At 36.9% G+C, this 21,832-nt stretch overlaps 1 long non-coding RNA gene across 1 annotated transcript in view; it reads right to left on the minus strand.

Annotated features, from left to right (window-relative positions):
- LOC141570352 (uncharacterized) overlaps positions 1-21,832 on the minus strand; it is a 196,714-nt gene that overhangs the window by 49,564 nt on the left and 125,318 nt on the right. The gene's annotated exons all lie outside the window — the stretch shown is intronic.

Genomic DNA, 21,832 nt, shown 5'->3' on the forward strand with positions numbered 1-21,832 from the left:
AGCTCTTTATAGGATAGGATCCTTTAGTTCCCCTCCTCTCCTCTGAAACATCTTAGCTCCTTGGAATTCAACAGAAATGCCAAAGGAAAGTTATGTCTGTGAACCCGACCATAAGCCCAACAGTAGAAGAACTTACAATCTAGATTTTCAAAAAGAATAAAAAATAAATTTCCAAAGATTTTTTTCTTTTTGAAAAGGGGTCTCTTAACTTCTGGTTAATTGCACAAAATAAAGATACCTCTAGAGGGGAAAGACCTCATCCTTTTCAGACTCAGAGAAGAAAGGCTCTCACTGGCCATGAGGGTGTTGCTGGAGCGGTGTTTGTGCATCAGAAGCTGAGCATGGAGGAGAGCGAGTCAGCCCAGCCCGCAGCAGACCCCAGGCCTCGCCCAGAAACCTAGGACCACTACCACCACATGACTCACCTCTGTTTCACTGGAACAGAGGCAGAGGAATTGGGTTACCTGGAATTAATGCAAGCTCTTCAAATTCAGGACATCCATTTTTCTCTTTTGAGTAGGTCCTGGGGCCCCACAAACTTGTTTTTCTAAAAGCCAAGAGAATTCTTAAAAGGTTATAACTATTTTTCTGGAAAGTTAACTTAAATTGGAAGTACCCAGTTTTCTATAAGCAGTATGTCTTATGCTTCTTTTTCCTCCTATGCACCTAGGAATACAATTATTATTGATTATAAAGTACATATTTGCCTCTTAAAATAAAGCTGCCAAACTGAGTAATGTGATAATAAGTCATTATGAATGCATGAATTTGATTCTGTTTGGTTATACGTGCACTTGAACTAAAATTGTCTACAGATGTATTTTTGACTATAAAATAGATACACCCCTAAAGAGTTGCCAGGAAATCTTTGAAAATAGAAATGTATCTTCAGAGTGCTGGGGAGTTCATTTCCAAGAGCCCTGAGATCAATTATTTAGTAGAGAAGCAATGTGTATTTTTGGAGGGCCTAATGGATGAAGGATACAAAAGAAATGTAAGAGATGATCTTTGCCCTCAATCAGAATCCAATCCAGGGAATTGTTTCACAAATTTAGATTTTCATTTATTAAATTTTATTAAAATGAGGTCACTGGTACAATAAACAGCATCCAAGAAATCCCAATCTCACCTTGTGCCAAGGAAGCAACCTGTGATAAGGCCTTGTGGTCAAATAATGCTCCTTTCTCATAGCTGGGACAGTCCTGAACTTCAGATATCTTGAACCATCCAGCTTGCAAAAACAATTTTTCTAGAAGTGATCAACTACTAAGGAAACTTGACTAACCATTCCCCCTCCTCCTTCCATTGTCTTCCCATGCCTTAATGTCCTTTGTTCCCTCATCTCACACACACACACACACACACACACACACACACACCATACACTTACACAGTTTCCAGTGTAATGGGCCGCACTTCTCAGTTTTCTCAGGGTTTCCACAGTGAGGCCTCATTTCAATAAGTTGAGCATTACCATCCCATTCTTCAGGTGTTCATTGACTTTATTATTCCTCCTAATTCACTCAGTCAGAGGAGAATCAAAGGCAAAATGGGAGGTCGCTCTGATCCTACAAATCACACTGTGTAGGTATCCCTAGTCCATCTATGTCTAGGTCTTCCTCTGCCCCAGACAAAATAGGAACAAGCTCATCTTACCCTGTTGGTTTGGTTATAGATGAGAATGTGCCCAGATGACTGAGGACCCTGGGGGTCTCCTAAACCTGCTTAAATGGCAACGAGCTGTTGGTGGTTTAATGGTAGTAAGTGAATCAGAAATAATGCTGTACTCTCAGAACCTAGAGAAAGTTAGATCCCCATAGATACATCACTTTATGAACAGTTAATGCAATATGTCTAGCTCTTGAATGGGCTTTGGCCACCTCTGCTTCTACATGCCTTCTTCTCTTGGCTTCTGTGACACCATGCTCTCCTGGTTTTCATCTTTGTCTCTACTCACAACAATCCCAGCACCAACAACAATAGTTTTTATAAGTTATAATGATAACTTATATTTATTGAGTGCTTCCTTTATATCAGATATAATGCTAAGTAGATTTCCACGTATTAGCTCAAGTCCTAAGCCCTGACTTTTCACTTTATTCCTCTTCTTCACTTCCCTCCATGGATTTAGAAGGGAAGCTAGTCATTCCCAAATTGCTATCTCCAGCTCAGACCTTTTTTTTTTTAGCATTCAGACCCAATATCTAATGGCTTAGTTGACCACTCTTCTCGAATATCTCTCAGGCATCTCAAACTGAACTCTTCATCTTACCACATACAGCAGCCACCTCTCCCGTGTTTTCCAGCTCAATAAATGGCAATATAATGAAAGGAATATAGAGGTCATTCTAACACCTCCCTTTCCTCAACTCTTATACCCAATCCATCATCAACCTTGTCGATACTGTCTCCACAATGTATAGCAAACTTGCCATTACCCTCCCTTTCAACAGCCACCTCTCCCGTGTTTTCCAGCTCAATAAATGGCAATATAATGAAAGGAATATAGAGGTCATTCTAACACCTCCCTTTCCTCAACTCTTATACCCAATCCATCATCAACCTTGTCGATACTGTCTCCACAATGTATAGCAAACTTGCCATTACCCTCCCTTTCAACAGCCACCTCCCTCCCATGGATAGATGCCATCACCTCGTAGCCAGCCTCCAGCGTTCATTCTTGTCCAACTTCCACCTATTCTCCACAAAGCAATCAGAATAATCTTTTCAAAATGAAATGGTTCTTGACTTCCTCAAAACCCTTCCCGTGGCTTCACATGGCACCTAGGATAAAACTGAGAATCTTCATGTCACCTCTGCCCACCTCTGCCTCACCTCCCACTCCCTCACCCTGCTTCAGCCAGTACTCATTTCCCCAAACACCCCAAGACCATCCCTACCTCAGAACTCTCCCATAGGCTGCTCTCTTTGTTCTTTTGATATTGGCCTCCCTCTGTAGGCTATACCCTTTATGAGTGTTCACTAGCTCAATACTGTATCCACAGTGCCAGCACAAATGCCTGGCATAGGTGTTTAGTAAATATTTGCTAAATACAAGAATAAAATATATTCAACACATATCTTTTGAAGATCTATTATGCATTAGGTATGATGAGAGACATGTGGACCTCTCCATATGTAAGATTCTGCACCCAAATCCAGTGTGTGGGGTTCCCCCCTCCACAACAAGCAATTCTCTGACTATAGCTGAGTATCCCACAATTCAATTCTGACACTATCTTCCCAGACGTTGCCTCAGACTCCACAGGCTGAGGGCTCAGTCCCACAAGACTGCCCCCACTTCAAATACCAATTGCAAGTCCAGGTTGTCACCTGTGCTTCTGATCCACTGGCTATAGACTGTAAGTTCCAAAGATCCCCTCCTTGGGTTTGATTAATTTGCTAGAATGGCTCACAGAACTCAGAAACATTTTACTTACTAGATTACTGCTGCATTATAAAAGGATATAACTCAGGAATAGCTAGTTGGAAGAGATGCATAAAGCAAGTTATGTGGAAAGGGTTCAGAGCGTCCATGTCCCAGCTGGGTGAGCAATTCTCCCAGAATCTCCACTTGTTCACCAATCTCCACTTATTCAAAGCTTCAGAACTCCCATCCTTTTGGGTTTTTAGGGAGGCTTTATTATATAGTCATGACTGATTAAATCAATGACCACTGGTGACTGATTCAACATCCAGGCCCCCCTCCCTGGAGGTCAGGGAGTGGGACTGAAAGTTCCAACCCTCTCATCACACGGTTGGGTCCCCTGGCAACCAGCTTCTATCCTTAGGTTTCCTAGGTGCTATCCAAAAGTCACCTCATTAATACAACAAAAGACACCTCAATCGTTCTCATCACTTAGAAATTCCAATGGTTTTCAGAGCTGTGTGCCAAATAAATATTTCTTCTTATTATTATTATAAATCACAATATCACAATAGGTCTGCTTGCAATATAGCAACTGACTTTCCTAAGAGCATACAAGTAAGAGAGCAAGACAGAAGCCTGCCTTTTTGGAACCTAATCTCAAAAATGTCATCCCATTACTTTTGCCATGTCTATTCATCAGAAGCAAGTCACAAGGCCCAAGGAGAGTAGATTAAACAAGGGCATGAAGACCAACAGGCAAAGATCACTGGGGGTCATTTCAGAGTGTCACTCCACATCAATATACATACATCTATTGTTTTGTTGTTAAGACTGTAGGGTATTCTAAGGTAGAAATGAAATAACTGGCTATTTGAACAATTCCCTATTATTGAATATTTAGGATATTTATAATTTTCCACTAATTTTGCAATAAACACATACACTTTTACACTTCTTCAATTATTTCTGGGTGATCAATTTCTAGAAGTAAAATTGCTGGGTCAAAGGATTTGCACAATTTAATTATTCATATATGTTGCCAAATTGCTTTCCAAAAATGTTATACCAATTTACCTCTCAACAATTTCTGATTAATACATTAAAATAATAAATACTAAAATGTGTTAGGGAAATGTAAGTCAAAACCACAATGAGATACCACCTCATACCTTTTAGAATGGCTATTATCAACAAGACAATAACAAGTGTTAGAGAGGTTGTGGGGAAAAAAGAGCCCTGATACTCTGTTGGTAGGAATGTAAATTAGTATAGCCACTATAGAAAACAGTATGGAGGTTCCTCAAAAAATTAAAAATAAAATTATTATATGACCCAGTAATCCCTCTTTTGAATATCTACCCCCCAAATTTGAAAACATTTATCTGTAAAGATATATGTACCCCTATGTTCATTGCAGCATTATTCATGGTGGCCAAGACATAGAAACAACTGAAGTGTTCTTCAATGGATGATTGGGTAAAGAAGATATAGTACAGATATACAACGTAATATTACTCAGCCATAAGAAAAGATGAAATACTGCCATTTGCAGCAACATAGATGGATCTTGAGATTATCATACTAAGTAAAATAAGTCAGACAGAAAAAGTTGAGAACTATGTGATTTCACTTATATGTGGGATATAAAACTCAAAACAACAAACAAACAAACAAAAACTCATAGACACAGACAACAGTTTAGTGGTTATCAGAGGGAATCGGGAGGAGGGAGGTAGAAAAGGGTACAGAGGGTCAAATAACTGGTGACAGGAGATTTGACTTTGGGTGGTGAACACAATGTGATATACAGATGATGTATTATAGAATTGTACACTTGAACCTATATAATTTCATTAACCAATGTCACCCCAATAAGTTTAATAAAAAATATTAAAATGTTTGAATATGTCACTTTTCCACAACATAAGAGAACATTCTCATGGACTATTCCCCAGTGTTCCTTCACTATCTCCCAGTCAGGTATTTGATGATCTTAAGATATAACCTCCATAACTGCATGTTTTACTTAATGCCTCTACTTTGTGCAGTTTTTCTTCTTTGTTAAGGAGATGTTGGTGAAGGATGTATTAGCTAGGATAGACTAAGTTATGCTGCAGTAACAAACAAAACTATAAATCTCAATGATTTACACATAAAAACTTATTTCTTGCTCACACAAAGTCCATTTTAGGTTTTGAAGCCTCTCCATAACAGCTTTTCTTCCTTTGGTGATTCAGATATCAGGTGATTCCAACAGATCAACAAGTGGTATCCTGGTTGAAGTACAGAAGAAGAGAGAACTAAAGAGTTGAGTAAGAGCTTTTAACTACCTCAGCCAGGAACTGACATATATCATTTCACTCTAATGTGCCTTGACAAAAACAAGTCATTTTTCGTGAACATTCAATTACTAATTAAATGTTTAACTTTACTAAATATTGAATAACTAATACCAGCAAACATTTAATATTAATTAATTATTATTATTAATTAACATTAATTAATTATTAATATTAATTTCAATAATTGACACTAATAGACATGCAATATGTCAGTAAATACATAAAAGTGATAAATTACTTAATATCTATTAAATTGTATTTCTGTCACAAAACACACAGGTAAATATACTTTTATGGATAGCAGAGGCCTCTCTTAATGGGCCCAGATATTGTCAGCAAATCGGCAGGCTTGCTCTAACTTTGGTCTTCTTGGTAAAGTCGTATAAAAATACAAAAGTAAAATTACAAGTCTCTAACCTTGCCTTACTTCATACAGACAGACATGTGCCACTTTGCTCCACATGTTGTAATGGCCGTTGCCAGATGACGTATTTTTTAAGTGGACACAAATTGGCACTGGACTTTTCCACCTCTCCTGTTTCCAATCATCCATTGCCTGGGCATGTCAGGGTCAGGCTTAAAGACTTGCTAGAACTGGATTCAAGATTTATGAGAACGAGATGTAACCAGGCCTCTCCCAGAGGTTTGGGAAGAACAGCTGGAGTCTGGCCCTTTGCTTCATGACAAGGACTATTAAAACTAAAGCAGTTTTATTTTTTATTTTTTGAAAGATGAGTATAGAAAAGCAAAAAGTAATCCAAAGGAGTATCAAAGGCATTCTCATAAGAAGCACCTTTAAAGCAAAAGACTGTGACAGCTCTGGCTCTCTACCTCATTCACATTTTGAACTCTTTGTAAACAAGAGGCAAAAATTATTAGGTTTGAACTGTGGATTTTCCCCCTTGACCCATTCCTGAATGGAGTTGAATCATTCCCACTCAAAGCAGCGAGGGGCTGTTTTGTTCTCCAGGCCCCACCCTGTACTGATGTAATGCACCCAGGCTGTGTTTTTCTGATGAGTGTGCTAGGGAGGGTCCTCGCCAGGAGGAGGGAGGCTGTTGCCCAGCACTGGTGGAATGGCAGGGAGAGAGGAAGCCTGAGAGCACAGATGCCTGTTGTAGAAGAAACTGACAGCTCACACTGAGTATTGGAAAGTTCACCTTGTCTCTCCTTCTCTTTAACCCCCACGACTGGCCCCAGACTCCCCCACTCAAACCCCTCCAAGACCATCCATCCCTGAGAGTTCATCACTCATCCCCAGAGAGCTCGGCTTTCCTGAAGCTGGTTCCAGCAGCCACACCTCCTTTCCTATGTAGTATCAAACGATGACATCCCAGCCTAAGTGTGCCTGTTGGCTCGATACACCCAGGTTCACCTCCCTGGGAAGAGGAAACTGCTCAGAGTCTGAAACACACAGCCCAGGATCTTCTTCTGGCCTTCCCTAAGGCATCTCTGTCATCTTCTCAGAGGGACTGTTGTGTTTTTTTTAACTGCCTGGTTTACTTTCAATGTTAAACTTGTATCTGTATACGTATAAGGAAGACCAGGGCAGAGAGCAAGTTTTAAATAAAATTAAGAATATAAGCATTCCATTTATCACAACCCCCTGCACACACACACACACACACACACACACACACACACACACACAATTCTCATTCCCAATTCATCTCTTTAATGCCTTTACTTTTTCTGTTGGTTTTCAGTTTCCTACTATTTGAGAATTATTTTACATTCAAGAATTAAGTGTACAATTTCTTAAAAAAATGAAACTGATGTACATAGATAAACTTTTGCATGTAATTTCTTAAACTCTCCAGTGTACTTCATTAAATGTCAACACATTTAGTATTGTAAAGTCATTTTTTTTTTTTCATGTGAAAGCAACTTCAGTGAAAAATTTTTACTAAAGATGATATTTTCCTAATGGCTTAGCAGAGTCTGCACACCATCCTTGAATATAAAGAAAATTAAGTAACCTACATTCTGCAAAACATTTATTTTTCCTACAGAATTTAAATGTATCCTGATCTATTTAAAGATTTCAACTTGTTCTCTGTTTGGTAGTTGATTTTTTTTTATTCCCTTTGGAAAAGAGCCAAAAAGGAGGAAAGCAGCTTCTTTCCTTGAAGGAGGATAGAAGTCAGGTATTATGAAAAACAAACAATATTAGAGTACAACAAATTTCTCGTTCTCTTTCATCATTGGTGGAGAGCATGTTACCTAAGTATCAAGAGGTCTGCACAAATGATTAAAATTATAAAAGAATACAGTTCATCTAAAACCATTTGTTTTCCAGTGGTGAGAATTTAGTCACAAAAACTTCAAATCTTATAATAAATTATAGTTCAACAAAATACATCTTGAAAAATCTTCTAATATTTTTGGTTGAAACCATTCTAACTTTTCTAGTCACTACATCCCCCACCCCAAAATGTATCTTATTACTAAACAAGTGAAGGAAAAAAATAAACCTATTTGACTTTATTAGCCTGAAATGAAAGAAAATTTGGAAATGGATTCTATCCTTTATAAAATTTTCCTTAGGCCTCTGCCTCCTCCTACTCCTTTTGGGACACCCAGCAGGAACCTCCAAGTATGTATCAAGTGAGCCTGCTTAGGACTTACTCAAAGGTGACAATACAACAAAATAATTAAGAATGTGGGTTCTAAAATCAAACTGGGAACACAGCTCCATCACGTTAGCACTGTGATTTCATGCAAATGATCTGACTTCTCTGAACCTGTTTTCCTATTTACAAAATGCCCATAATCGTAATATCTCTTTTTGAGGTTATTGTGAGCAATAATTGAGCTATTCCATGAAAGCACTAAAAATTATTAGCCGTTATTATTCTTATACTTCTGACATTATGGGGGGGACCTTAACTGCTTATAATTTCTCATTAATTTTAATCACATATTCATAATTTATATGGATATGAATGCATATATTCATATACTTATAACTTTATATACTTCATATGCTCCTAACTTTATTCATGTACTTATAACTTTAACTTCAGTTAAAGTTCAAAAGCACAAGAAAACCCAATGTTTATTACTAAAATTGTAACAATGAGGAGCATAGAAATCATAATTCTGCAAAATCACCTCAATATTATCTTCATCATATTGACAAAGGACATTCCTTTCACCACAATTTTTATATATGTGAAGAAATCCTTGGTATTTCAAAAATCAAAATGACAAAATACTTTAGTGACAATTATTACCTGATTTAGCTTTCATTTACTGGCAAATATGGATAGTAAAGACTATCCATATTTGAAATGTATTATCTGTGCAGACGCATTTGCATATAGCAACCTCGAAACGGCTCCTATTTAGAAAGAAAACTAGAAAATCAGAAAACCAAGAAAATCATAAAACCAGACCAGTTAAGCTTTTAAAGCACCAAATGCAAGAATAACAAACATCAGATAGTAAAAGCATTTTTGTCTATTTTTATATCAATATTTTCAATGTACTTATCTTCAATGCTTTTACTACATAATTTATTGTGAGAAAATTAAATCATATTCATTACTTGTGAAATGGGGAACAGGCAAAATGGGTCAATATATAATGAATGTTATTTAGACTAGATTAAACATAATTAATGATAAAATAATTTAAAATATTTGATTTACCTAAAATTGTTTTTTTGCTATACACAACACACATAATAAAATCATAAAAATTAAACTTCAAGGAGGATCAAGAGATTACATAATTTTAAAAGGGAAAATAAGTCAGAAAAGATTGGGAAACCCTGCTATAGGCAATGAAGTGTTTTATGCAAAGGAGTGAAAGATGGACTTAAGAAGAACAAGACTGAGACAAAGACAACAGTTAGGGAACTGTTGAAAAAACACATATGAAAGACCTAAATTTAGAAGTGGTAACAGGATTGACCTAAAGAGGAGCGATTTGGAACAATTTTAGGAGGTGAAATTGTCAGGATTTGTGATGGAATGATGGCGTAGAGTTTCTCGGTGAGCAAAAGAGAGAAAGAAGTCATGCATGGCACTCAGTGACTACTTGGCACCCAATTACTATCATTCCAAATCTGACACTCAGCAGATGAGAGATGAAAACACGTAGCAAAAAACTCTGAACCTCAGTTTCCTCATCTGTAATACAGAGACAATAATATCCACTCACAGAATTGTTGAGATGATTAAATGGAATCCATATACTCAAAGTCCTTAGCAATGAACTTGACACGTGGTACATGTTCAACAAATATTTGTTCTCCTGCCCCTTCTCTCCATTTATCCATCACACAGCCTGGTTATATCACTTCCCTACTAAACATTTATCAGTGGGTCCCCATTACCTGACAGGTGAAGTTTAAATTCTCCAAAATGGTATTCAGGTCCCCTTTCCACCTCCTATCACAGCGGACACTGCAATCTGTTCCCCTGGCATATGAACTACTGGCGTTTTCCTGAGGAAGTCATGTTTCATGCTTCAGGGCTTTGGAAGGTGCTATGTGTTTTGCAAGGAACACCCTTCCCAACCTCATCTGCCTGGCCAATTCCTACTCCTCTTACCAGTCTCACTTCAAATGTCACCATGTCTTACAAGACTGCCCTGACCCGCCTGGTTGAAGTAGGTACTCCTCCCATTTGTCTTGTGGATGCACTTATGTTTTATTTTTTCAATTTTATTAAATCTTGGGGGGTAACATTGGTTAATAAATCTATATAGGTTTCAAGTGTACAATTCTATAATACATCATCTGTATATTGCATTGTGCATTCATCACCCAAAGTCAAATCTCTGTCACCATATGTTTGAGCCCTTTACTTATGCTGTTGTAATCATCCATGTTCTGGAGTGTGTAACTCATCAGATTGGGAATATCTTGATTGTAGCTTTTGTGGGATTTATCTTTGAATTCCTAACACATGATAGGGACTTGATATACCGGGGGTGCCAAAAAAAAAAATGTATACACATTTTAAGAGATGCTGAGCGTTGCTCAAGCAGTAGTTCGCAATGTGTCTGGATGCTGATGGTAACCACTTTAAGCACCTCTTGTAATTGCAGAAGTCAAACATGACTTGTATTCATTTTTTGTTATTGGTATATATTGAGTATTACCATTTTAATAGTTTTTTCCTTTCTTAAAATGTGTATGCATTTTTTGGCACCCTCTGTGTAATTGAAAAGTGATGAAATGTAAGAAGAGTGGAAAGAAAGGAAATAAAAGGAGAAGAAGGGAAAGGTAAGAGGAAGAAGAAAGGAAAGAAAAATGGGAGGAAGATAAAAATATTTTGGCACTATAATAACCCAGTTGATTCAAAGGGTATTTCCAGGAAAAATACTCATTGACCTAAATGAGTTTTATCTGTCTAACTCTCTTCTATGTTGGTGTTGGTGTCAAGTTAAAGACTTACAATCTACCAAGGTTGCAATGTGATGAGAAAGAAAGATTTGAACTAATATAAATTAAATAATTTAAGAAATAATTTTATATTGATAAAAAGAAGAAAATATAGGCCAATTGTGTAATACATGGCTATTAAATTAGATATTAGGAAAAATGCCCTGATGGTGGAGATACTAACATGCTAGAAAACATCACTAAGGGAAGTTTTCAAATCTATGTAGAAAATTTATAGAAAAGCCAGAGAGAGACAGAGGTGTATGGTGTGAGATGTAGAGATAAGTAACTCTGAAGGTAATTTGAAGGCAGGTGTGCCCCTGTGTTCCATTTTTCAGGCAAAATTATTTTTTTCCTGTGGTCAAATGATTATGATTATGAGCTATGACTATGATCAATTCATCTTTTCAAACAAAAATTTTAAAATTGAAAACCTTTATATCTTACTCACCGAATGGCCTAATTAAAAAAAAAATCAGTACCAAATGAAATTTGAAATCATGATATTCCACTTTCAGCAACTATAGAACCGTTTACAAGAACATGTTCTTCAAAATAAGAACTTGGACAACATTAGCAAGTCACAATGCGCACACTCTTGTTATTTTACTGTTTTCTCTTGCCGACTTCTCAAGCCTTATCTGCTGGATGAATCAAATGAAGTGCTTGGGCGACAGAGGGTAAAGTAAGGTCTGCAAATTCTTAGTAAAATGCTACTCAAAGAGAAATAAGGATGAAAGGACAAACTAAGTAGGACTCCTTATGCCAGGGATTCATATCTTTTATGGTGAATATATTTCAATGCTCTTGAAAAGGACATCCTTTCTGGTATTGGGTCAGCATCTGACCTTGCCTCAGGTGAAACACTTTTCTGGTCCAAATCTCTTGCCCACTTTTGGAGAGCTCTGTACAACCTAACACACAGAGATACCAAATGCAAGCTCAAGCTCCCCAGTTTTTGACTGTAAGGGACACTGAATTGCCACAGAGTCATCAAGGAGCATAATTTCTATGTAAACTGCTCTTAGCGGAGGAGGAAAACTCTCAATACACCCTGTTGAAACAATTATTTGCAGCAAAGCCTAGATTTTTTTTTTTTTTTTTTTTTTTTTGCTGGGTCTTTCATTATGAAGGTTTTGCCCATTCACATGTGAACTGTAAACAAACTGACGGATGGAATTCTTTTGTATAAACAATTTCAGATACACTACTCCTTTGTGGCTATGTCAGTTGTTTACAGTATCAAAAAGCCACAGATATGCCTAAAAGTAAGGAAAGTCCGTATTTCTGCCAAACATTTGCACAACATCGATCCATAGTTTGTACCCGCGTGCTCAAAGTGTTGCTGATGAAACACAGTTTCTCAAGTGTATTTAGGAGCATTGTCTCTATAAGACTCCCCAGGAATTTTCTCAGAGCACCCATCTTCCAAGAGGCCCATATATTTGTGACGAGGCCACAGGAATGGCAATTCCAGTCTAGAATCAAGTTGGGAGATAGAGTGGCCCTAGCAGAAACGCAAAGTACAAGCAGAAAACACTCTCTTCACGTGTTTTTGTATTGTTTTTTTTGTTTTGTTTTGGTTTTTTTTTCCCCCCCTCTCCGGCTTAGTACACTTTCTCCAAGGCAAAGAATTCATTTCTCTTCTTTCCTGCAACTCACATTCAAGAGTCTTGGGGAACTTATTTTGCAAACGTTCACATTCATTTTAGGTTTTTCTTCCTCATTCCTCTACCCATTTAAGCACCTTAATCCTTAATTCCACATACTTCCTCTAAGGTGACCCCCTTCCCTGGCTATTTGAACTATTTGGAATCTCTTTTTCTTTCTTTCTTTTTTTTTTTTCATGTCCCCTCCTACCCAAAAGTTAAACTTTTCTGAGAAAATGTTTCATTTCATAAATCATATCTAATGCTTCAAATCAGTAGAACTGAATCAACCTATCTAATCTATCTGCCATATGTACAAAAGCTGGTTTTCTTACCTTTATTGAGATATAATTCACATGCACTATAATTCCTTTAAAGTGTACAATTCAAATTTTTATGGTAGGCTCACATAGTTTGGCAACCATTATTTTAGAGCAGTCCATTTTAGAACATTTTCATTACCCCAAAATAAGACCATGTATGGACTAATAGTCACTCCCCAGTCCCCAGCCCACACGCCCAACTGCCCCAACCCTAGACAACCTTAATTTACTTTCTGTCTCTATAGCTTTCCCTATCCTGGACATTCACATAAATAGAGTTACACAATATGTTGTCTTTTGTAAATCACTTCTTTCATTTAGCATAATGTTTTCAAGGTTCATCCATGTTATAGCATGCCAGAATTTTCTCCCTTTTTGTTGCCAAATAATATTCCATTGTATGAATACATCATTTGATTTATTCATTCATCAGTTGATGGACATTTGGGTTGTTTCCACTTTTGACTACTATGAATAATGTTACTATGAACAGTTATGTGTAAGTTTTCATGTGCATATATGTTTTCATTTCTCTTGGGTGTATAGCTAGGAGTAGAATTACTGGGTAATATAGTAACTTTATGTTAATGTATTGAGGAACTGCCAAACTGTTTTCAAAGTGGCTATACCATTCCCCATCCCCACTAGCAATATATGAGGCTTCTAACTTCTCTACATTGTTGTCAGTACTTACTATTATCTGTGTTTTTATTACAGCCTTCTTAGTGGGTATGAAGTGGTATCTCACTATGGTTTTGATTTGCATTTCTCATGGCTAATGATTTTAAGCCTCTTTCTTCTCTCTTGCCTCTTTGGTGATGACAATGGCAGGAGTTAGTCTCAAAATTATTAAGAATTTTGTTCCATATCATATATAAGTCAGGGTAACAGAAATTTAAATTATGTGATTCACCACACTAAAATGGAAGTAAATATAGAGGGATGACCTACTGAGCAATGATCTACACAAATCTGTGTTGCTTGTGGGTAGAACTACAGAGTGAATATAAGCCAGTGCTTTTAATCTGCTGCTAAATATTATGCAAATGTCTCCAGACATTATATTGAACTAAAAGCACAGAGAGAAAATTTATGGCAACGACTAGGACAAGCCACATGTTTTTGACATCTTCAAAAATATTTGGGTAAACTAATTCAGTATAGAATTGAATTGATCCATATCTACCAAAAAGAACTTCTAGTAGGTCCCTGCAATAGATAGCCTAGTAAAATGGAGACATTCTGGGCTCATCCGTTAGACTGGATTGTAGGGTTTATACTACAAGGCTACTATATAGGAGGGGAATGGGGTCTCTTTACTAGCAGTACAGTAGAGAAAAGAGTGTGAGGTTGGAAAATAGTCATCTCAGATTCTTTGGAGAAAAACTCTGGGTGAATTGATAGATGAAAAAATGAATGGCCTTGTTATCAAAGGACCTGGGAATTTGGCTAAACTGATGTGTTTAGGCAGGTTAATTTACTACTAGGCCTCCATTTCTTACCTAACAAATGGAAATAACCCTATCTTCCCTTCTTCATAGTTTGCTGTGAATTTGAAATGAGATGTCTTTAGGGTAACTTCATAATCATAAAATAGAAAAAATATATAAAGTAGTGTTTTTATTAGCTAAAACACTGACAATTCCAAGGATATAGCAGGAAGCTTGGGGAGAAACTGAGTCAGAGTAGTTTGAAGGGAGGGGAGAGGTGTGCAGTAAAACTGGCACTTGCTGAAGGAATCCAAAGTGTTCCAAACTTAAAGACTCACAGAGATACTGAGGTGACCATGCATAATAAATGTTTTCCTGTTCAAGTCCCACTTTAAATGTGACAGAGTACTTCAAGATAATGCACACCGCTCCAAAATGCATTGACAGAGACTTATGAACAAAATTCACTGTGTAACCATTGGCTACCTTCTCTCCTTACTTTCCTCTTATTTTGATGAGTTGAGCTTTAATCAAGAAAACCTTGTGAAATATATTTAATACAAGTTTAACACCTAAAATTTGAAGCAGGTGGATAAAATGAAGACCATGGGAGCCACTGAACTACAAAGAAAACAAGTAAAATATCAGTTCAGGAAAAGTGTTTGCAATGTGCGCACTTGTGTAATAGGAAGGAAGGAGATTAGCATGCAAGAGCAGAAAGAAAAAGAATCAGGGGCAGTTGGGAAATAGTACTTAAGAAAATAGATAAGCCAAAAATTTCCCTCACTTTGAAACTAGCGAATGTCCTTTGAAAAAGCTGGACCCTGGTTCAGGGAAAGAAAGGACTGGAGCAGAGAACCCTTTCGAATAATAGCATTAATCAGCTATTTTGTTACTAGCCTAATCAACCCAAATTTATTAAGCCCCTCCAGCATGTGTGCCCAGCCCCACTTTTTGAGGCAACCTCTTTTCTGTAATGTGTTTTAGAGTACACCTTTGCAGTCACTAGGGATCCCCGCCACTTTAAACTACTTTTCCTCTAAAGCATTTGTTTGAAATAAGGGTGCCAAAAAATGTATACACATTTTAAGAAAGGGAAAAAACTGTATTAATATTGTAATACTCAATATATACCGATAACAAAAGATGAATACAAGTCATGTGTACACATTTTTTTGGCACTCCAGGTATGGTTTGGAATGCTTGAGGCTTACCCTTCAGGATTAGAAGGCCTACAACACAATCTGAATTATTACGGTACTAAGTGTGTAATGCAAAGATTAACAAAACAAAGAGATTTGGCCTCCTTGGCCCAAGCTACATAGATATTGATGCAGTCTGTGAGGTAACCTAATTTATTCTATAAGCTTCCCTGGCATTTCTATGACAAAGCAAAGAAAAAACATTTGTATTTCAGTAAAAAGCCATAATTTAGCAACTATTTTAAAGCCCACTTGTCTTATAAGTCTTTTAATTTCTGACTTCTCAGCTCTTTTCATGATGATGTATGGATTTTGTAGTTCTGAATGTAAATGAATTTAAAAACCATACCACTGCATCCTAACATGTAAGAATGTATTTACAAAAATCTTAACACAGTGGATGTCTCATCAAAATGCAAAGGGGGAAAACCCCTCCCCCCAAAAAACTTCAAGTGATCAAGAATCCAAAAGGTAAGATTCACCTTAGGGAAATGGAAGCTGAACTATTATATCTGTGAGATGGAAGCACTTAGAATTATTACAGATTTGGAACTGCAGTCCAGAATGGTACCCATTAGCCACATTTGAGCACTTGAGATGTGGCTAGTACAACCGAGGAACTGAATTTTAACTTTATTTCATTTTTATTAGTTAATATTTAAATTTAAAAACTGATACTTTAGTTATTGGAGAACTTTTAAGTATGTTCAAAACAACTTGGTATATAAATCTACTAGTAAATTTTTTTTCTACTAGTACATTTTAAGAAATCTATATACAGCTCCGGTACTGAATTTCTGATGACTACATAGTGTCTGAATTGGGATGTGCTGTAAAACACACACAGGATTTCCAGAATGTAGCAGAAAAAATTCAAATCTCCCATTAATAATTTTTAATACTTATTATATACCGAAATGATAATTATTGATAAATTAACTTAAATAGTATTAAAATTAATTTCATATGCTCTTTCTACTTTAGAAAGTATGACTACTAGAAAATTTTAAATTACAAGTGTGGCTCACATTTCATTTTTACTGCCCAGTCTAATTTAGAGTAGTATGTTCCCAGACACAGATGAAAGCGTACAACTAATTAAAGAAGAATTCTCTCTATAAAGGCAATCTCATAGACAAGGTAATCTCATAGCACTTTTTGAAGGTTCAGACAAAAGTAGCCCATATTAAGAAAGGGAGGTAAGACTGGCGTCCTTATCCAGTCCAGGATGAGACCACACTCAAACTTTGGGGACCTGACAGTGAGAAAGATGCACAATGTGCAGAATTCAGAGCAAGTCAAAAAGAACTACTGAATGGCCAGAGGGGTTGACTTATGGGGAGGAGGGAATAAAAGAATGAAATCCAAGGAAGGACTAACGATGATATAATTATCTGCAAAGGACAGAGGGAATTAGTTGGCATGACAAAGAGGTTGTAACTAGAAGTAATGGGATAAAGGGAAGAAAGAAAAATTGAGGCTTGAGACATTTCAAGTTGAGGAAAAAGTAGACAGGGTTCAGGGGGTGAGGCTGATCCAGGCTTGACAAAGGAATGGAGGACTTGACCTGGAGGTCTTTCCAGCTCTGGTTTCTAAACCCCTTTCTTGATGGTGCAGTAATTTGCTGATGGAGGTGGGCGTGGCAGACAAAGGAAGAGTTGGGAGGACAAATTTCAATCTGTGGCAATAATGAAATGGCTATCTCCTCCCTGCTCCTCTGGCTTCCTGAAGCCATTTGGTGACACAATCATTTTGGTGACACTGGTGTGTATTCTCTCTTGGGAACTTCTGTAGTGTCCATTTGATACCCATGTGTGTCTGCACAACAACTCCACCAGGAAGAGCGTGTCACAAGGCAAATCTGCTAAATGACCCAGCGGGTTGGGAGGCCACAGATATGGTGCACCTGTTTATTACTAAGTGTTCTTTTCCCACCACATTTTCTTTGTGAAACAGAAGTAGAAAGAGCTGAGCCCAGGCCTGAATATTGAAAACAGATTGATGTTCACACACATGCACAAAACCTATTTCTTTCTCAACAGGCTTCCGACACACAGTGCAGAAACTCCTCAGTTACTGAGATGGGAGACATTATCTATAAGATAAGATAGATCACCAACTTAAAAATATGTTATTGTTACCATCAATCTGCAAACATCACTCTGGCAACCTTTTTAAGAACATCACCTATGCTCCAATAAAAGGTTACATATACAATGCGTTTCCACAATCAATGGAAAAGAAATGAACATTTTAGTACTATTAATTCAAATATACTGTATTAGAACTTTTCATCAACATTAAAGGTATGTGGGGGGTGGGAGAAGATATTACATCCCCTTTTCCTCACTTCATATAATCTCTTTACTGTTAACAAAAACAAACATCAAAAATAGAAAGCAAACTCTTGCACTCACATCTCTAGCACTTTCCTCTTGTTCTGCTAATTTTGTAAATGTAAAATGTAGACGCCAGTTCTAATTTTAAAAAAATTAGCACAGATGTGGGACTTTTTTATTATAGGACTCTAATTAAGAGCATGTATTCCAGAATCAGAGTGCCAGAGTTCAAATTCTGGCTCTCCTACTGAGAGCTGTATGACTCTGGAGAAGTTACTTTTTTCTCTGTGCCTCAGTTTCCTCCTCATTAAATTGGGTCTTATATCTCTCTCCTAGGTTTACTTAGGGAAGTACATGAGCTAAAATACATAAAATTCTTAGCATAGTACCTGGCACATAGCATACACTGACACACATTCTTTGTTGCTATTGTTTCTGTTACGATTAATACCACCACAGTTACCACTGACAGAGCATCACATAGCTACTAAGGAAATAAAAGCAGTTAAAACAATCGAAAGCAGAAATTTAAAGAAATCCAGTTCTCCATAGGTGAGTAACAGGTTGCCTCACTTGCCAAACACCTACTGGAGGGCAGACTCCACTCTTTATTCAGCAAAATGACTCTTGAACCTTAAGATCAAATGGGTTGGATGAGTGTACTTGAAATAGCCATTGCATAACTCCGTTAAGGCTAAACTGGGATAAATTATTAGCATGGCCCTGGAACTGTGCTTCATTGTGCAATCAAGAGATTCTGTATGGTTTTTCTTTTCATATGAAAAAAAATATATCAAAAACTAGAACCAGAAAACATTTGGAATTTTTTTTTTTTTTTTTTTTAGTCCACAGCCAGATCTTACAACATCAGTGATTTAAACCAGGCATAGAATATGAACTCAACTAGGCCTCTAATATTTCTGCATTACTTGGTTATACCAAGCAATGCAGTCACTGGCTGTTATTGAAACTCTGCAGCACGCTGAGGCTAAAGGGCTGTGCAGGACAACTGGAACGTCACTCGCACAGCGTTACTCTCCCAGCATGCTGGGATAACTTAGTACTACAATGCTCAAGTCTTCTGTGCCATAAGTGAAAAATAAAAACAATAAATTTAATAAGTTCAGAGACGAAAATCAAAGCCACATTTACTGCCAAAGGAGCCAACTAACGATGTGAAGCACAGAGAGAGAAATCTACATTTACCCTGGTTTACATTTCCAAGAAAATGATAGCAGAAGAAAGAATGATGTATTTAACTCCAATATCCCGTGAGCTGTGGTCTCCTTCCCAAAAGTCTTGAAGAAGTCCACACAGGATTTCATGAGTGCATTATGCACCGATTTTCTAAATGGCTACAATTCTACCAGCACTGCTTTTCCTGAAAGAGGAAGCTGTTTATTTGCATCTTCTAGGCTGTCTTTTCGAAAGACCCATTAAGCGAAGAAGCAGCTACAAACAAGTACCTGAAAAGAATGGGATCAAGGCAATGGTACAAAGCTTTGTCCCAGCAATCTGAATGCAGGTGTGAGAGACACAAACCAGGTGGCTAAAAGGCTTCTTTGTTTGAAGCTGTCAGTAGGAGGACCTGATTAATCTCACGCCCCATCCCTAAACTGCCTTTTAACTATGTCAAGACATCGCCTCACATCAGGAAGTCTACAATGACATGGCTATGTGCTAAGCTCAGTTAATGTGGCCCTAGGTTTAAACACTTCAGGTTGAAAGTGGATAATTGGTGGTAGTGGATTTTAAAAGCTCACACAGGTGCCTTTGAAAAGAGGTCAAAAGTCAAGTGCATCTCTCCGGAGAGTACTGGTGAGCCCTTCCTAAGGAGATCAAAATTCTTTTACACAAACCCCCAGGGTCTTGTAAGAACTGTTATTAATTTAGTTCTGTATGTTCCAAATAATGGAAAAACGATACCACATGTGTATATTACCAGTAACCTGGGCATATTCGTTCCAGAGAGGTGGATGTTAGATTTTCACCTGGCACTTCTGGATTGCTAATGAAGTAATCCACTTTCTACCAGGGCAAAACTGGGAGTTCAGGTCAGAGTAATGAACCTTGAAAACAGTGTAAAGCCTGAGGGAAAAAAGAGTATAAACATAGGAATGTGTTGTCATATACTGAGTGTATTTGTAAAACCAAAGCTATGGAGTTTTAACTATAGCTCATAAAAAAACAAACATTGCTGTATATACTCTGACTTCCAAAAAAATGTGTTATTAAGCATTTTTCTCTTTTTATTTAATAGAACTTACAAAGTTTCATCATCATAACATATTTAATGTGTTTTGAAAAGCACCCAAACACTCCAACCATTAACTGGTACATTTCAAATACCAGTTGGGAAGGGTTTTCTAGTTCAATTTGGGAGTCCTCCATTGTCCATCTTTACTTTATCTTTCCTCCACTTGTTAGACATTTTTATCCAATTGTCTACTATCCTATTATACTTAAGATGTGTTATTTATTAAAATACTCCATTTGAAGTTAACTTTAAAACAGGGACACACAATTAGAAAATTTTATGTTATTGTATGTAACAAGTAAAAATATTTAATTTTTTATCGTTTGTATCTGTATATAAAGAGCTACAATAGCATACCAATATTTTTTTAATCTTTGTATATATGCATCAGAGTAGCTATTAATAAAAAATATAAATGTTGGGGAAGATGAGGAGAAATTAAAAGCTTTGTGCACTGCTGGTATGAATGCAAAAAATGGTGCAGCCACTATGGGAAATATGGTTCCTCAAAAATTTAGAAATAGGATTACCATATCATCCAATACTTCTACTTCTGGGTATATACCCAAAAGAATTGAAAGCAGGGATCTGAGCAGATATTTATACACTCGTGTTCAGAGCCATGAATACATGAAAGCCAAAAAGTGAAGCAAGCCACAGACATGTCCATCAGCAGATGAACAGATATATGCATATATATATGTATATATGTATATATATACATATATATACATACATATACATACAATGGAAAATCGTTTAGCCTTAAAAAGGAAGGAAATTCTGACATGCTACAACGTGGATGAACTTGGAAGACATGCTGTGTGAAGTAAGCCAGACACAAAAGACAAATATGGTATTATTCCACTTACATGAGGCACCTTTCTGTCTTCATAGAGACAGAAAGTAGAAGGGTGACTGCCAGGGGTTAGGGGTAAGGGGAGTGGGGAGTTACTGTCTAAACGCATGCAGAACACCAGTTTGGGAAGATGAAAAAGTTCTGGAGATGGATGATAGTGATAGCTGCACAATAATGTGAATGTACTTAATTAATGCCACTGAACTGCATACTTAAAAATGGTTAAAATGGTAAAATTTATGTTATGTATACTTTACCACAATAAGACATTTTTAAAATTAAAACACTCTTCATATGTACCTTAGTGCTCTGGAGTTGGGACCTGGATTGGTTGTGCTTCCTTGATTGACTACATTTAACAAGTCTGATGCACTGTTACTAATCAAAAGAAAATGTGTTTCTTTCAAGACCTTAAAGAATCCAACTGGCTTGAGCAAACAGATAAAAACAAGGGTGTAGCTGACATTTTAAAATTGGTACACAACTTCTTGGACCCACTCACTCTATACTTAAAATTAGGAAAGAATGTTTGTCACTAAAATTTTTAATGAAAATCACTGGTTTGTCGTAGTAGTTTTGCCATAAAATCATGGTTTCACTCAAGAAATGAGGAAAGAAGAGGAAAAAACTCTTTTAGAAATAGTACTTTAATTCAAATTCAATGTT

Source organism: Rhinolophus sinicus, linkage group LG03 (assembly GCF_036562045.2).
Source record: "Rhinolophus sinicus isolate RSC01 linkage group LG03, ASM3656204v1, whole genome shotgun sequence".
Taxonomy (NCBI): Eukaryota; Metazoa; Chordata; class Mammalia; order Chiroptera; family Rhinolophidae; genus Rhinolophus; species Rhinolophus sinicus.